Here is a 14,039-nt window from a genome sequence, read left to right as displayed (position 1 = left end):
CCATGAACATCTGGAAGGAAGATGAGGGTGGGTGTGGGGAGGAACATTTTCAAAGGAAACAATCAGCGCTAGAACTGAAATCAGAGCTTTTGCATTTAAAGCAGCTTTTCTCTGAAACTGAAGATCAATGTGAATCCATGCTGCTCAGATTCCAGTGTTAACATGTCTCTTTAGGTTTTGATGACAGTTGACATAAATACTAATGACAATTTCACTAAAAACTTGATTTCATATGACATTCTTTTTATTTGTTCTCTTGTGCTAACTGACATTCTCCGTTTAATAAATGCAACTTCATGCAAAAGTGTCATGTATGATAACTATTGTATTACATGCCTTGAAAACAAAGACATTTTTCAGACTACAGACATTTGCACAGAACAAGATCAAGGTATACTCACATTTGGTGCAAGTATCAATTATGCTGCAGGACACTGTAAGACTGTCACAGGAGAAACTGGAGGACAAAGCTGAAGGACAGCTAGTAGGGCAGGTGAATAGCAGAGTAATGTATATTTAGCAAAACATTTCTCCTTTTTTCCTCTCCTTTTTTAGTATCTGTTTCCCTGTATTTCTTGTTGTCTTCTGTCTCTGTCATGACAAAAATAAAATTATTATTCAGCTATATCCTTAATACTAGATTCACAGTATTTTTTTTATGTAATGAATCTTGTTTGTGTTTATGTAGCACTTGTTGATGGGCAAGCAAGTATTCTTCACTTTCTCTAATAGCCTTACTGTAAATGATTCTTTTGCAGAAAACACATAAATACTATGATTCCCAGCATTATGATGTCATAGCACCTATAAATACTCAAAGTACAGAAATGCATCCTTCTAAATGGAGAGTTTATAGTCCTCTTGTGGATACCTTCCAGCCCGAGGATGAGCAGCTCATAACTCTTTTTTGACAGAATAAATAGGAAATCCATGATTCCTATCAAGTTCTGTAGAGAGACCCAGACACCCAGATCCATATGCCATGCATTGCCTTGTACATGTTTGAAGCACTTGCAGACTTAATTGCTATGCCCTGGGGAATCTTCAAGACTATTGTTGGCAGATACAAGTGATATTAACAAGACAAATATGTCTCAGTGTATTTACCAGGTGATTACTGCTGTTTCAGAAGCAGTAAATTATCGTATTTATTCATCTGTGATGCTTCCATGGGAACAAAAGGCAAGCTTTATTTTTGATTTTTTTAAATTCCTATTTTTTTCCTATTTGAGGGCTGGTTAAGGATAGGGAAGTGGGAAGAATGGTACTATGGCAGCAGGCATGCAGTGTAGTTTACCATTACCTATGTCTCAACAGCAACATTTAAAATCACAAGGTTTTCACTCTGTGCATGCAAGTGATTTGTAATGCCATATACCCTATGTGCTAGCATATGTAGACTCCAAATGCTTCATCTGTGTCTCGGCATTCTGTTTCTTAAATCACTGCAATATGTTGAGCAAGCAAAGAACTTATCATATAACTTGATTTAGCATGTGTTTGTTTATATTTACAAAATGTTAAATATCCTGTTTCCTTTCTCTCATCTGCACTTCTTGTTCTCCCTGTTTCTTCTCTCATCTTCCCCGAGAAATTATTAACCAACACTTGAATTGTGTGTCCCAATATGTCCTGACTTTCGTAGTATTTGGCTTAAGGTTACTAAATCAACCATACATAGTCAGCATAAAATTTTCAACCTAAAGCTCTACAAGAGAATGAAAGAATATTTTTCTCCTTTCCCTTCCAACTAACCCTGTTAGGGCTGAGTCAGCTCATGCTTTTTAAACCTAAGCTTTATTTGAGGATAAGAGACATAGTTGTGCATGGAGACCGTATGGTAATGTGACCACTGATGTACTAATTCTGCTCTTACTTACTTTCTCTCCCAGCTGGAAAATCCCATAAAAGGTGTATATAATTTTGAAACCTTTTTATAGAATTCAAGAATTTATGGCAGTGAGCTTCTACTTTTCACAATATGTACACAATAAAACCCCTGATATAACAAAATCAAAGTCACGATTTTAGGAAATGCCAGAGTGGGATTGTCGAAAGTGTTTAGTTTCTTGCCTGTGAGTCCCCACCTTGTTTGACACATGTGCAGTGCTTGCCTGATGAGCAGATGCTTTGTTTTCTCCCTGTCCTTCAGTAGAGGTGTCTAACCCTCACCTGTTAAATGCTGTTTAAAATTCTCTTGGGGCACGGCACTATTGGTTTTAGTATCTGCCCTAAAAAGTATGCTTATTTTCAGAAAAAAGCTGTGAACTGAGGTGCAAGGTCTTGCAGCTGGGTCAGGTCAAGCCCAAGCACACATAACAGGCTGAGCAGAGAATGGATTAAGAGCAATTCTGAGGAGAAGATCTTGGGGTGCTGGTGAACAAGGAGCTCAACATGAGCTGGCCGTGTGCCCTAGCAGCCCAGAAAGAGAAACATATCCTGGGCTGCATCCAAAGCAGCATGTCAACAGATCCACAGAGATGAATCTTCCCCTCTGCTTTGCTGTCTGAGACCCCCCCGTGTTTGCATCCAGCTCTGGTGTCTCCAACACAAGGACATGGACTTGTTGGAATGAGTCCAGAGGGCCACAAACAGTATTGGGGACTGCAGCACCTCTCCTATGAAAACAGGCTCAGGGAAAACAGGCTCTGGGGTTGTTCAGGAGAATACAAGGCTCAGGGTGACTTTATAGCACTTTTCAGTACCTAAAGAGGCCTACAAGAAAACTGCAGAGGGAATTTTGACAAGGGCATGGAGTGACAGAACAAGGAATAATGGCTTCAAAGTGGAAGAAGGTAAGTTTAGATTAAAAAAGATTACTAGAAAAAGATTCTTTATGTGGGAGTGATGAAACATTGGAATGTGTTGCCAGAGAAGTTGTGGTTGCCCCATTATTGGAAGAATACCTAGGCCAAGCTGGATTGGGACTTTGACCAACCTGGTCCAGTGGAAGGTGTCCTTACTCATGGCAAGGGGTTTGGAATGAGGTGATCTTTGAAGGCCCTTCCAACCCAGGCCATTTTATGATTCTATGATACTGAAAATGTATGAAATTAGCTCCTTTGTGCATCTCTTTTTTGTAATGCCTAAGGAATTTGGGTGGTAGTTTCTTCTTTTTAGCATAGTTAGTCAACAATATATGTCGACAATATGTTTCTGACACTTACACTCATGATTCTCACTGAGCAGTTCCCAGAGTACAAGCACAATCCCCAGCTGCAGTTATGAGGTCTCAGCATTTCTGCAAATCGTTTTTCAAGCCAAAGAAAATGGGGAACACATTGTAAGTAACTAACAGCAAAACACTCAATTAATTTAAGTAACTTGCTTAGCTTGAGATAGGAACATTAGTTCTGACAGAATAAGGACAAATATTGTTTGTTTTTGTTCTTCACTCCATACATTTTACCCTCCTTCTCCCTCCATTTTTTCTGATCACTGAGGAATGGGGAAGCTCCAGGAAACTTTCATACCCAATATGGAGTGATGAGAGTTCACTGAGCAGAGACCTGGCCTCTGCTTCTCATCATGTTCATCACACCCTTTGATCCTTGCTTGCACAGTATTTGTTGGGAATTTGTTGTTGTTTTCTGATGTGCTAGTAAATTTTCCTCCTTAATGTTCTTACCCCCCTGCTAGCTTTACTTGTTTTCCTTGCTCAGCCTGTTCCTGCTCTGGCTGCCTGTTTATCTCTGACACAGCTGCAATTATAGAAAGAATGTCTTTTTTAGTTCTCTGGAAAATTTCTACACAACTGCACAGCATTTTCAGCTATTTCAAGACTCCTACTAGTCAAGAAAATTTTAGGAATAAAGGTCTTACAATACTACTGGAGACAGTGTAATTGCAAGAATAAAGATCAATGTAGAACTTGTCTCAGTGTCAGTGACAGGATGCTTGTGTTTGATATTGGATTTCCAAATACTTCTGCTTATTTTTACACTTGTGCTCCCTGAGCATGCCTGTTTCAAGCAGAAAAGAAGCTTGAAGAATTTTTTAAAATATTCCCTTTTATGGCAATGGGCAAGAGTTCTGATTTTTTTTTGTAAACAAAATAGTATTAGGTGAATGTTGCTGGAAAAACACAGTATGGTTATTGTGAAGTATAAAAAAAATTATTCTGATGATGTGATTAGTAGGAAGCTTGAGAAGGGATAAAAGGGTATTATCTCACATGGTAACATTTTGGAGATATCTGCCCTTGGTAAGATCAAGCCCTTTCTAAAGATGGAATTTATGACTCAAAAATATTTTCAGGAGCCTTGAGGATGAATGGTTTCTGTCAGAGATGATTTAGCAGAATCCAACGGGGAAGTGATTCCATTTGATGCATCATAATCATCATCCCAGACACCCCCTTAATTTCTTTGCAGAATGCTAACAGGAATGCCTCACTGCCAGCTCTTCCCACAGACAGCCAGCTCAAACCCTGCACAGGGCTGTTTGCCTGCCTACTGCAGTGCAAATCTACATCTGCTTTAGTCACACCAAGGGGCCTGAGAGCACTGGGCTTGAATGGGGCTCGCATGGGGTTATCTTGGAAAGCAGTCATGTTGCTCTCTTCTTAAGACTACTTTCTGGTAAATTTAAAGAAAGAGTAAAAACTACAAAAGGACAGATAAAAGGCGTGAAACTGCTCAGATTACTATTTTCTGATAACCACCTGATATTTCCTACCCTTTCTAAGATAACTGCAGTTAACTAGAAAATTCCAGATACAGGATTTTCAAAGTCTCTCCTATAACCGCTGAAGTTCTGCTGTGCAGAACTCATTCTACATAGCTGTTATCATCCAGTGGTCATGCTCTTATCATATGTCATTGAAACATTGACAAGTTAATTGTCAGATGTATCTTAGATTCATAGCTCTGCATCTGCCCATTTTGAAGACCTCCATTTTTCAATCTGCTTTGCATCCATTGTCCCTGTATCTTGGAATCCGCATACTTCCACCTTAAGAGAGAGTTTACAATAGCTTACAAAAGTGTGTAATCCTGGTTGTGTAAGGTGCCCTGCAGGAGATCTGCAACCAGCAGAAAAACACCAAAATGAAAGAAACTGTGCCTGCACACATAATCTCAACTACAATTCTTTTTAAAAAGTGGATTTCTGATTTCCAAAATCAGATTGTTTGGCGTGGGTTTTTTCCCCCATGTGTCAGTTTCTACTGTGATGATATTCTTGCAAATACTCTCTGCATTTCCACTAGCATGCTTTAGCACACTATAATCTTGCTTTTAATATGAAAACCTTCCCCAAGTTTTGCGTTGCTTGCCCTCTGACCCAGCTGAAGGGAAGGACCTGCCTTCCCTTACATTTGGTAAGTATTTACCCTGTGCTTTCTCAGAAAACATGGAGACATTGTGAATCTTTATTTTCAGCTTTATCAATGCTACCTGTTCCCAACCTGGTTATTATTAGCCTGACCAGACCACTCAGCCTTGCACTTCCTTTTACATCCCCCAGTTCTTATGGCAACCTCTTTTCTGCTTCCTCTGCAAGGATCAACAGAGCCTCACACAGGATCTGTGCATCTGGCTGTGCCATAGAGCTGGTAAGGTCACTGCATCAGGACCTTCAAGTGCTTATGGATCGAGAGGTGAAGAACTGGAGCAATGCAGTAACATGAAGCAGGGTATTAAATATGTGAATATCTACTACAGCAATTCTGAGAGCGCTGGGACCAACTGGGGCCACTCCCAAAATGTTTGTGTGAGCAGTAGGATGGGACTCGTTTTATCTAGATTTGGATATTTTGGACAGGGAGATAAGCCACACTGTGCAGTTGCAGGTGTTTTTATAAAATATGCAAAAATAAATGTATGACTCTACATTTTTTTACTGGTCCATTTTTCAGATTTTTCTGTATTGGTAGCCACCTGGTCTATCATCTTGGAAGATCAGATTTTCTTTGGTTTTATTAAGAGGAGGGAGATAATTCTAACCACATAATTGATGGTATTGTATGCTCAATCTATTTATACAATGCCCATATATCTGGGCCTCTGATAAATCTGGAACCTATATTTAAAACTTACCACTTCCACTGCAATCAGACATAGCATGTTTTGTGCTTTGTAGAAAGTGCAAGTTAAAGGTCTTAGGTTATTGTGAGATGATTTGAAAATATTGTGTTCCCTTCAATGAAAGAAGATTGTTAAGTAGTTCATGGAAACTTTTACTTAATTGTTTAATGATTTATCATCCTGTTTGTTTTGCATGGATAAAGCCTTTTCTTTTGTGAAGATCATTCCTAAATGTCCTAAATGGGTTTTTTATTTTGTAATAATTTGCCAACCTTATTTTATTCTGCTTCACTGATATGAGTAGTTCTCTGAATTAAACTGAGATAACACTAGGTTTTTATGGAATAAACACTGCTTTCGAATAGGAAAGGAAGAATAATTGAAAGAGATATTCACTGACATTTTCATATCAAAGTAATGCTTTGTGACTCTGCCAGCAAATATTATTTTCCAGCTTTGTCAAACAATGCCTTTAATGGAGCAGTGAAATAACTATTAATCTGAGGTCGATAACTACAGTCTTGTTTTTCTTGTCTCTGCCCCTGCTGAGTCCAGTCAAGTTTCCCTGCCCCACACAGCCCTGTTGAAAGAACATGATTTTTTTTGACGTCTTATCAGTTTGCAACCTGAGAAAGTAGCTGCACTTATCTGTGCTTTGCAGTGGCTCCACACAGCAGCACATGGTGGTGTTGGGTGTTTTTAGGATGTCTACTTTGGCATCCAGCTGTATTTGTTGGCACTACATAGTACTGAGACCTCTCTTTCTGCTCTTCCTGCTTTTTCTGGCTTTCTGTTTTTTTCACTTGGGTGACTGCAGCAGGTCCTACATAGCTGAGCTGCCCTTGCCCAGACCCTGCTGCAGAGAGCTGGGCTGTGCCTCCATTCTGCGCCTGAACTTCTGCCCAGCCTGCCAATCTGTGCATTGCCATAAAACTGCAGCTTCTCCTCCTCTGATTTTTTAAATTCTTTTTTCTTTTACATCCAGTATTCTACTTGTTTTCCCTCAACAAACCTGTAGGTACAACTCTACTTACACAAACGAACACAGACAGGGTACATTTGTATTTCCTCTCAAATCTCTGTGGCCTGTGTCCCAGGTCTTTTAGTGCAGTAAAACTGTTACTCTTTTCCTTTTCCAACCCCTCATATATAGCCTGCATAAAACTCCTGTGTTGAAAACATTTTCTCAACTCTCACCACTTTTAGAAAGCTCCTACCATTTCTCACCTATATAATTAGGGCTCCTGTTTCTAGACAGCTTTTACCTCTCCCCTCTTCCTTTCACTGTTTCTTCCAAATTCTTTCTCTGATGTGCCATGGAAGAAATGGAATTAGAGATAGAAAAATACCTTTTTTTGACCTAAAATATTTTTTCCAACTGTACTTTTTTGCCATTTCATTAAGTCTTGTTTTAAACATCTCATAAGATAGGATACCTTCTAGACACAATTAGACACAATTCTGTCTAATTTATTTTGGTTTTTTCCCTGATGGTCAGCCTCAAGGCCCATTTTTCTAAAAGACTTCCCATTATTACAGTAGTGTGCTTTTAGACCATTCGAACACAACCTTACTATCTTCTTGCTTTCTATGCCTCCCATGCTTTTTCAGGTACTCTTGTTGGTGTTTTTATTTCTGATTCATTATGGCTGTGCCAGGTTGCATATTGTGGGGTAAAATTTGCCTCTGAGTTGGTAATTTGGTACAGAAGTACAATGGAGCAATATTACCATGCAGCAGCGTGCAGGTCTGGGCTTTTAACTTTTGAATACCTGTGTTACTTTCTGTGTACTCACCCACTGTTCTGTCATTTTTTCCTCTTGTATTCCAGTGAGTTCCCTGCCACTCTAATAGCAGTTTTTTTTATTTTCCTCCCAGCTTCCTGCTTTAAGTTACAAAATGCATTTCACAGAGCTTTCAATTTCTTTTGGCCACAAACCTGCTTATTTTAAAAGTAGACTAATCTCAACAATTTAACAGTAACCTTCAGTCTACAAAGTTAGCATAATTGCTTTTAAATATATTTAGAACAAAACCTAAAATCCTGCCTAAATGTCAGTCTAAAATATTCCAGTTGAATGATAAGCACATTTGTCTTAAGAACTGTTAGCATTTATTCTTTCAGTGTTTTCTCTCTTCAGATTTTTATCAATTTAAATAACTACATTTTTAATGTTCATGTAATAGCAAGCAGAATTCGGCTTCTACTACATCTTTCATATTCTCTCTTTTTAATTAATTTATTTATGTGCATATCTAATCTAAAGGCAAAGCCATCCATCACAGACCATTGGAGTCTTTGAAACTTTTAAAATTACAATGACATCACAGATGAAACTACAAAATATGTTGCAACTGTAACTGCTGTTGTGGTCTGTACCAAGGTATTACATAGTCTTGTCTCAAACTATGGGGCAAAGAGGGAATTTGTTGAGACAGATGCCAGTGTAAATAGAGGGATTTTGAATAATTTCCCAGTTTGTCCTAGGAGTCATTACGGAATTTGGTATTTTATGAACTTTTACTCGTCCTGTTCATCCCTTATTTAGAAATATAACGGACAAGGTATGGATGTTGTGGATTGGCTGATGAGGGAATGAAAGAAAGCTGTTAACTCAGATTTGCTTTCTTGGTAAATTTGAGTCACAACCTCTGTTAAAGCAGTCTTTCGACCTCAGCATAATTCAATTCATGCCCGCATTATGGCAGAGTAGTATGGAGATGGAAAGGATGTTTGCAGTCTTTTGGCCACTCGAAGATCATAGGAAGAAGAAGCATTAATGATATTGCTGTAGGATGATCCAGAGTTTCTTACAGCTCCAGATGAAAAATCTAGAAAGCATAAGGAGACACTGCTGTTTTGAGATGGTAAAATGGTTTAATATTGGGCAAGAAAAATTTGTCTGTCTGCAGAGCACAGTAACAAGAGCAGAGTGTTATGGACCACTTGGAAGAAAAAGGATTAATAACTCTGTATTAAATTAACATATATAATAAATTCGATTTACACTTTTTCTTTTTTTTTTAACTCTGGGAGACACTCTGTATATGATGCTTGATATGAGACTGCAGATCAGGAAATACTGTGTGAAGTGTCTGGAGGCAACCTGAATAATCTCATGAGAGATGGAAGATGAGATCCTGCAGTATCAGGAGATGACTATCCTGAGGGGCAGGTATGCACAGCTACTTTGGTGGGTCTTAAGTGGAACCTTCACGTCCTCCATTAACACAAGACATTGCTATGGCAATGATCTTTTCCAAAGGTTTGAATCACAACTTATGGCACAAGCATGTCTGTTGTGTCTCCAAGGCATGGGGCCTCCCTGCGTGTGCCCATCTATGAAGGTTACTTACATGTAGGGACAGAAATTCTGGCTCTTTGTCCCAGATTTTTCCGGTCTCCTCCAGATTTTTCCACCAGAGTATCTCTGTGGCCATGTAATATTCTTCTCTTGAGTGCAGTACTATACTGCATCTCAGTGTGTCATCATATCAATAATCATATAATATCATATCTTCTTAAATTACAATGTACCAAAGAATAAATACGCAGGAATCCCTTTTTAGTAGCATGTGGTTTTTGGTAATATGCTACCTTTTTTACCCCTTTTCTTATATTAAGAGGAATTTTGGGCCAGGTTGAATGTTTTTAATATTAGGTGGGTTTTTGAAAGTAGGGTGAGTCCTGGTTGTCAGTTTTTTCCCTTTCCCTGTTTGTAAAGTATCAGGAAATTGCTTACATTGTTGGCAAGAAATAAGAGAGAGGTGAGGATTTATGATGCATCCAGACTTCTGACTCCCACCTGCACGTAATAAACCTGTGGCTGGGATGTGCAACAATGCAGCTACTGATGGTGGGCATTCTCCTTCCTTCTGATACCTCAGTGATTGAGGTTCTTACTTTTGTTCATAAAATAATGCTAAGAAATATCTGACTAAACTTGGTGGAATGGTGTACAATATTTTTAACATATTGAGTATATCCTTTCGGAAGGATATTGAGCATCCTTTGGGAAGAATCTCATGGCATTAAAAAAAAATCTCTGACATAGTTAATATGTTTGAAACTGGATAGCATTTAGTGAGTCAGTCAATCATTTGCCTGCTTCTATTAGAGATGTGTTAATGTCTGCTTTGATCCCTTGGGAATTCCAGTGAGATACATTGGCCATGTGCAACACATCCAAAGGTTGTGGAAGCTGCATTTGTCCTGCTCCTTATCTTTAAGAGGCAACATTTGGATGAGAGCACAAAATACAGAGTAACCCTCACTGCTGGTAAGGAAAATGTTAATGGTTATGAGAAGCTGTCTGCAATTGTGGTGGGACTATACCAAAATGAATGTTTACATTTTTAATTTTATCCAAGGAGAGGGAGGGAGAGGAAGCCTGAGTCTCTGCTGGGGATTTTCAGCAGAGCAGACAGCAGACACGTGGTATGCATAATGTCATATTTACTGGGGGTCTCCTTTGGAGATGTGTCTAAGGAGCTACAAATCCTATCCACAGCTTTTCTTTGCTGAAATAAAAATCTCATTCCAGGGACTCCTTATGACCTTCAGTCAGCTTATAAAGCTGCATGGGAAGGTTAAAGAAAACCTTCTTTAAGGTAACAAAAAGATGGGGAAAATCTACTTTTGAATGTGAATATTTAAATTTTGTGAAGTCAACGGTGTCAATTGATTTCATATGAGAAAGGTGGGGGTATTGTAAAAGGAGAAGTCAATAATACTGAAATGAACTAGGCTTAGAGTTCTTATTGCCATATTGGATAGGCATTGGTAGAAGCCACATGATGGAATATTTATTAAACATCTGAAATTGCATTTTTTACTTCTCCAAAATGCCTTCTTCAGCTCTGGAAACCCTAGTAAATCAAAGATTAATACTGCAGGGAGAGCTGGTGTGAGTGATTAGCACTACTTGCAAAGGAAATGCACCTAAATTAGTGTTATTTGCAAAGAAGGCATTATTCAACCTGAGAACAGATTAAGAGAAGCAAGTTACTAATGAAGTTACTTTCTGTATTAAAGGAGTCTGATAAGATATTATAGAGCAGTGTCTAGAGCAAGGAGCATGTCTAACCTCACAGCACATCACTCAGCAGACAGATTTTGAGAAGTGATCACTCAATGGAAGGCATAAACAGATTTCATTTTCAAAGGTATGATCCAGATCTGCAGTACTGTGTCACTTAAGAGAAACTGAGAACTTTTATGCCAGTTCTATACTTGATACCATATGAGTAAGTTATGCTGGAAGTTTTTTGTTACTGTTTGTCAGTGCTTTTTCAAAATTTTTCATTCTTCATTTAGAAATGCAAAAAATAAGAAAGTGTGGAAGTGGGAAAATTTCTCTGGTTCAGCACAAGGTCAGGCCAAGCAACCATGTCCCCATAGACACAGCTCTTCAGTGTGTTTGCAAGCACTAAATGCCAGCCTGTGTTGATACCTGTACAAGCATTTCTAGATATATTCAAATACAGGTTCCCTTAGGATTAATGGCAAATTCTTGCTTTTGCCCCCCTGCATCTTTAGAGTTAATAGATCAGAAGCATGCTTTGTGTCCCAAAATCTGTCATCCAGAACTGTTTCTGTGTTTGTGTATATCAGTCTCAAGCAGACACTGAGAGGTTCCAGTGCCACCAGCTGTGAGAGCAGCTGTGGTCCCATTCACTACCAGACAGCACTGCCTTTCTTGAAAAACCCTCAGCTCAGTCCAGTTTGTAGGTAATTTTTCTTTGGTTGCATCACTTGAAGCTACGCTTCTTGCATAGCAGACATTTAGAAAGTTCTGGTTATTCAGGTCTTCAAAGCTATCTGCTTCCAGACACTGTAAAAGAGGACATTTCAGCACCACCAAACTGTGTGCCTGCTGGTTGCAGTGAGTGCTACTAAGGTGCTGCAGAATTTCAGGTTTCACTCTTGGATGCACATCAAAAGTAGCTTTAAGTAGCTGAGGTCAGGTAGGACATTTTTCTTTGTTCCTTATTTTTTGTTAGTTGTGTGCCTTTACATGGAACTTCACAAATGGACAGAGAAATCCGACTTACAGACTTGAAAGATGTGGAAAATGGTGTGCAGAATGTTGTAAAGCATCAACGTACCAAGCTTGTAAAAAAGTTTCTGAATTTAGAACCTAAAAGAGCACAACCCTCCAAACAATATTGGATCTGCAGGAACCAGAAATTTCCCAGAGAGATGAGGAACCATTCAAAAATCTAAGTTGTTTGGTGTATAGGAGCTAAATTTTATTAGTTGTCTTTCAAATGAAGAAAGAAACTGGCCTCCTCTCATTAGACATTAATGTACACCACTTCCTTATTTAGCCAATTGTGCAAACCTGTGCAGTTTCACTGGGCTGCAGCAATAAATTCTTGTGTGTGCTCTTGAAAACTCAAGTTATTGCCAGCTGAGTCACAGGCTATAAATGTACTTGGTTAGCTTATTCTTCTTGGTGATTAAAAGTGGTTAGCTAGGAAATCCTAAGATTTGCTGTAAGACAAATATTAAAAGTTTTGATTTTCTACTAATATTTTGGTGTGTTCTGATTATTGTAAGTTTTGACTCACAGTTTTTACTTGGCTTCTGAGTTTGATTCTTTAAATTTTCTACCAAAATCCAGACTTTTGGCACAGATCTGTGCCAAGTTTTGCTGCTCAAAACTTAATTCATATTTTGAAAATGCACCTGTGCTCACATATTCAACACTACCATCTGAGGTTTGTGATTGGCAAAACGTGAACCCATAAAAACCAGGACAATATGACAAATTCTTTGCCATTCAGTCCTTGAGTGTGAGTTCAGTGAGTGTCCCTGGAATGCAGAGGAGTGCAAATTGCCTGTCCCCTCATCTCATTTGAGCACTGGTAACAAAGGAAAAAGGAGTAGGTGTGGAAATTTGCTCTACAAGAATATGGCAGGGGCATAACTACGTAACTCTGAATCAGTAAATATTCATGAAGAACATATTGGGCGTTTATAGGTTTTCCTAAGAGGCAAGTGGTGATTCACATGGTGATGTGCCAACAGAACAGAAATGTCCTTAGAGCTCCTAGGAAAATACTTTCCCCCGACAGCTGCTTGGCACCGTGGCATTCTGGGCACAATGCTTCTGCCAGCTGCCTAATCTGCAAGGGCAGCTATGCTCAGATTTCCCCTTCATGGCAGAGGAATAATGGAGTGTCTGCCATCCAAGTACTTCATCCTTGGTACTGGTACTGCTCTTTTAGGACCAAAGATCTTCACTGGCTTTTGGGAACTTGTTGTAAGTGTCCTAATGTAAAGAGAATGTCAAATTAGTGTGTGATGTCTATTGTTTATGGTTAGCTTTGCAATGGTCTAGGGGACTCTGAAACGTGGAGTTTCAGATGGGTTGGTGTTCTTGTTTTTTACTCTTTTGGTATCAAGTGACTTTTTCCCACTCCGCCCCTTAATTCTGATTGTGGTCAGAAAGATGTCACAAAAAGACTTAAAATTAAATAGCTAGCAAAAAACTCCCCAGGTCCTTTTTCTTTCCCCTACTGCAATCTCCTGTTTGCTTTTGCCTCCATTTCACATCAGGAGTCCCCAAACAAAATGGATAGCATCTGTCCCATACCCAGGAATGCCTGTCTCTCATTTAATATTACTTTAATTTGTGTTGTGTTTCATTTGCTTATAATATCACACAGTGCACAAGAAGCACAGCAGACATCTCTGATAAAAGGCAGATGTCATGAGCCTACTGTCTGCTGAGGTACATGTTTTGAATTATCTGCTGACAGACAGGAATGGTGTAACTCTGAGTCTGGGTGGGGAGGTTGAGGCGTGAAAGATGTTTTAAAAACAACTCTTTGTATGCTTTGTACTACATGTATACTTTGAAGAAGCAAAATGTAAATGCCAGCCAAAGAACAAGGATCTTGTTCTGTTTGTTGTGCCCATCTGAACTTAACATTTTGTAGGGCTTTAAAAAAACTATGTTGTTCTGATATTAGCATATCATCTTACTCAATGGATAGATTTAAGAT

Source organism: Melospiza georgiana, chromosome 2 (assembly GCF_028018845.1).
Source record: "Melospiza georgiana isolate bMelGeo1 chromosome 2, bMelGeo1.pri, whole genome shotgun sequence".
Taxonomy (NCBI): Eukaryota; Metazoa; Chordata; class Aves; order Passeriformes; family Passerellidae; genus Melospiza; species Melospiza georgiana.
The sequence above is the reverse complement of the archived record's forward strand: the minus strand, read 5'-3'. Positions refer to the sequence as shown.